Genomic DNA, 4,870 nt, shown 5'->3' on the forward strand with positions numbered 1-4,870 from the left:
GAAAAAGTCATGTGGTCACATCTAAGTACAAGGGACAGAGACTGGGATCCTTCTAGGTGTTTGGAACAAGAAAACTGAACATTTTAACTAGTTTTCATAACTTTTATAGGATCTATACAAGTACACAACTAATCCCAAAGAAAGGAAAACAGGAAAGGAAAAGGAAATACCAAATAAATAAATCAGACAAATAAAAAAAGATAAACTGAGATGGTAGATACACACTGAGAAAGATGGTGGTGAAATACAATAAATGTAAATGGTGCAGTCAAAAGACAAGATTGATGAATTTGGGGGAAATCTAACTCTGTTTACAAAAAAACTTCAAAAACATAAGAATTCATGAAAACTTTATTAGAAAAGGTATACAGTGATGTATGGTAAAATCATGGCATGTCCATGTTTTATAATCCTATAGAGCATAAAAATGAACAAAATATGCCTATTTGTAGAAATATGAATGGATTTAAAATGTTGAGTTCTCTTTCCCCTTCCCCTTCCCCTCCCGGGAAAGGCTGGGACCCGGCACCGGGGCTATCCTGTGGCCGCTGCGGCCTCAACTCCTGGCAGGCCCGGGTACAGAGAGCCCAGACTGCGTCCAGGGTGAGTGCTCCTGATTGTGACATCTGATTGTGACATTACATCCATCCCTTGGTGATGGAGTTTGTCACTAGGAAGGAAGACTCAATTGGAGAATAGCCAACAAGATGGGTTACTTGGAGCATCTCCTGAGTGGTACTGAGTGGAGGCATCAGGGGGTTGGAGCATTGTGAACAGGGAACCTGCCCCCCAACACTTGAAAGGATCTGGGTTTCAGTGATGAGACATGGGGTATGATGTAACCCGTTTCCAGGGGGATGTTGACGAAGATCTTATCTGCCCTATTTGCAGTGGAGTCTTGGAGGAGCCAGTACAGGCACCTCACTGTGAGCATGCTTTCTGCAACGCCTGCATCACCCAATGGTTCTCTCAGCAGCAGACGTGTCCAGTGGACCGTAGCGTTGTGACAGTTGCCCACCTGCGCCCAGTACCTCGGATCATGCGGAACATGTTGTCAAAGCTGCAGATTGCCTGTGACAACGCTGTGTTTGGCTGTAGTGCTGTTGTCCGTCTTGACAACCTCATGTCTCACCTCAGTGACTGTGAGCACAACCCAAAGCAGCCTGTAACCTGTGAACAGGGCTGCGGCCTGGAGATGCTCAAAGATGAGCTGCCAAACCACAACTGCATTAAGCACCTGCGCTCTGTGGTACAGCAGCAGCAGACACGTATTGCAGAGCTGGAGAAGACGTCAGCTGAACATAAACACCAGCTGGCAGAACAGAAGAGAGACATCCAGCTGTTAAAGGCATACATGCGTGCAATCCGCAGTGTCAACCCCAACCTTCAGAACCTGGAGGAGACAATTGAATACAACGAGATCCTAGAGTGGGTGAACTCCCTGCAGCCGGCCAGAGTGACCCGCTGGGGAGGGATGATCTCGACCCCAGATGCTGTGCTCCAGGCTGTAATCAAGCGCTCCCTGGTGGAGAGTGGCTGCCCTGCCTCTATTGTCAACGAGCTGATTGAAAATGCCCACGAACGCAGCTGGCCCCAGGGTCTGGCCACACTAGAGACAAGACAGATGAACCGGCGCTACTATGAGAACTACGTGGCCAAGCGCATCCCTGGCAAGCAGGCTGTTGTTGTGATGGCCTGTGAAAATCAGCATATGGGTGATGACATGGTGCAGGAGCCAGGGCTTGTCATGATATTTGCTCATGGCGTGGAGGAGATATAGGAGAGTTCGACCAGCTATGAGGAAGAGATGGAAATCCGGAAAACCCCATCACTCCAGCAGCTGGTTCTTGAGTCGTCCTCCCCACTCTCCTTAATGCCTCGGCTTACACTTGAGCCACACATCTCCCTGCTGTTCTGGCACTGAAGGGCCCTGGAGCACTTTGCTCAGCCTTTCAGGGGAGAAACCCAGATTCCTGCCTTTTGCCATATTTCTTCCCCTAAAATGTCTGTTAATTCTCAGCATGGGTGGGAAAGTCCCCACCTATGTATTTTCCTGCCTAGGGTCCCTGGTTCCAGGTATTTTCAGAAAGCACAAAGAGATTTATTTTCCCTAGAGGATCAGGCTGGAATGAGGAATTGCTAATCATCCCTGTACTCTAAAACCAGGGAATCAGAGCAGGCTGGCCTGTTGATTCTAAGCAGCATTTATAGGGCAGCTCTGAGGAACAGACATCTAGAAGAAAAGGTAAGGGTGGATCTAAAACCCTAGAAGTAAATAAGCCAGTAATTGGCTGTCACTGATAGCCCTTAGGGGAAGACTGGACCTCTGTGCCAAGCACATCCCTGTTCAGCCCACCTTAAAGGTGCAGGCTCCTGCTGGGTCTGCAGGTGCACAGGTTGGAGTGCTGGAAATTTCCAGATGAGCTCTGTTTTCCACTTTTTCATAATTAGGGAATGACAGGGTTTGGGGTAGGGGTTTGACTGTTGAGGTTCATATGCTCAGCAAGAAGCTGTTCTCTGGCTTTTGCTGAAGTCAGGTAGATACTGCCTCTTGTGTCATGCCCATAATAGTTCCATACACCCCTTTCTAGACCTGTGATTGTAGTTAGTTATTTTGATAAATTTCCTTTGGCTGTTGTTTGTTTATATTTCACAAATCACATCTGTCCCCCTCCCCCCCCCTTTTTTTTTTTAAAAGAATGGCCTGGTTATGACTACCCCACTTGCTAGTCCAGCCACGTTGTTGGCAATTTAATTTATTTACTTTTTTTTTAAGAAAGGAAAAAAGAAAAAATATCAACAAAACTTAAAAAAAAATGTTGAGTTCTGTCACAAAAAATACATAGAAATTTTATATAAAATTCAAGAACAGACCAAATTAAAGAGATACATACCTAGATAGTACAACTATAAAAAGAAAAGAAATTGTTCCTTAGGGAAAAAAAATGTTTTTTTTTTCCACAAGGAAAAGAGGCTGTGGTCAAGGAAAAGCACATGGTTGGGGGCTCTAGAAATACTAGCATTGGTCTATCTCTGAATGGCAGAAGTTAGAAAGGAGCTTGCCTCTTAACATTATTTTTTTACATTATTTAAATTTTATGTGCATGCATGGTTTTGGCATTCTGCTATTCATGTGTATGTGTGACAGAGAGAGATGAGTTTTAAAAGTGCTTAAGTAAAGGTTTTATTAGATGACTAGATGTGAAAATTGATCACCTGATTATTTGCTAGAATAGTTTCAGAACATAGTTACTTCAGTGAGTTGAAGAGAAAGTAAGAAATTAAAAAAAGTCAACCAAGGCAAATTTGCAATGAGGGGAAGGAGCTCATGAGTTCAGTAGCCTGGTGTGGGAGGGTCAGGGAGAAGTGTGTACAGACCCTGAGGGAAGTCAGTACAGGAGAAGACACTGAAAAGGCAAGGCAAAATGGAGCTTGGCCCCAGCACTTGGACAGAAATGGGATCCAGCTCATAGGCAAAAAAAACAGGACACTGACCTACCTGTGAGAATAGTGCAAAGGAAAGGAGGTGGAACCTGGTGGAAAGCGATGCGGTTGAGAAACAGGGAAGTTGCCCAAAACATGAGCAGAAGAGGAAAGTCCTTTTCAGCTATAGGACCTACTTGTACAAGTGGGACCTGAGTCACGTCTTTGTCTCAAATTTGTTCTGAAAAAGGCTATGATAATGTCAGCCTCACCTCTGTTATCTGGGTCTTTAGGAAAGACATCTGGTATGGAAGGATCCATTATCAAGAAGGCTCATTTCTTATGCATTAAATCATAGCTATTCTATTTGCTTTCATTACATATGCTAAAATGTGATATTCATGTATATCCCAATTCAATGTATATTGCAACTGTAGTTTCCCTACAGATAAAATGTGCCATCTATCTCCATATGTACTTGAGCATACAAGCAGAGCCAGTAGAAAGAGAAGATCCAATGTATGAGTAGCAGCTTTACAGTAATTTTGCTGCATTCAGGGGAAATTATCTCAACTCTCTGTACCTCAGTTCTTTCATCTGTGAAATAGGTTAGATAACTGGCAAAGCAAATAACAAAGAATAATTTAAATTATCCACCCAATAGATGGATGGGTAGAAAGATAGACAGCTAGGTGTCAGGTGGATTTAAACAGGCATACAGTTCACCTTTTTAATTATTCCTCGTATTTTCCTGGATGGGTGCAGATTTACACACAAAAGTCCTGATCAACTATTTTAAAGATCAGTAATATTAGAACCTGTATACTGTTTCCTTATCTACAAATTAGAGATCAAATATCTTACCCAAGGAATTATTGTGAGATTTAAATAAAGAAATCCATGAAAAGCACCTGGAACAGTGGTTTGTAGCCATGAAACTGTGTCCCAGTTTGCCCAGGACCATCCCTATTTGTGCCGCTCTGCTGGCATATTTGTTCTCCCCATTCAGAGCACGTGGTAATAATTATATATTATCACTGACATTATAATGATGTCTATGGACATCATTATATTATTATTACTACATGTGTTGATACTGCTTCTTAAAGAGTCACAATTAAAAGTTAAGTTTCCACTCTGAATAAGTAAGAGTGACAAATGATTGAAGTTTTTGACTGAGCAGGAAGGATACATTGGCTGGTCTCTAATTCTGTCTTCATGGAGCAGCACAAATGGAGTGGACATGTAGGGAACACCAGGCAGGCAGACCCCATCTGGAGGCACTGGCGAAGGTTAAGGTTAAGGGTGGTGAGGACACAGATTCACATGGGGGAATGTGCAGCAGGCAGGGAGTAGTTCAAAGTGGTGCTTCTGATACCAGCTTGCAAGGCCTTATACAAGTGCTCATATCTCCAAGGGAGTGATTGTAGGCGCCCCTGCAGTGCTG

General features: G+C 43.5%; 1 pseudogene; it reads left to right on the forward strand.

The window, feature by feature from the left end:
* The first annotated feature begins 514 nt into the window (after positions 1-514).
* LOC144255376 (E3 ubiquitin-protein ligase NRDP1 pseudogene) lies at positions 515-1,803 on the forward strand (annotated as a pseudogene).
* Positions 1,804-4,870: the final 3,067 nt, after the last annotated feature.

The sequence above is a fragment of the Urocitellus parryii genome, chromosome 6 (assembly GCF_045843805.1).
Source record: "Urocitellus parryii isolate mUroPar1 chromosome 6, mUroPar1.hap1, whole genome shotgun sequence".
Taxonomy (NCBI): domain Eukaryota; kingdom Metazoa; phylum Chordata; class Mammalia; order Rodentia; family Sciuridae; genus Urocitellus; species Urocitellus parryii.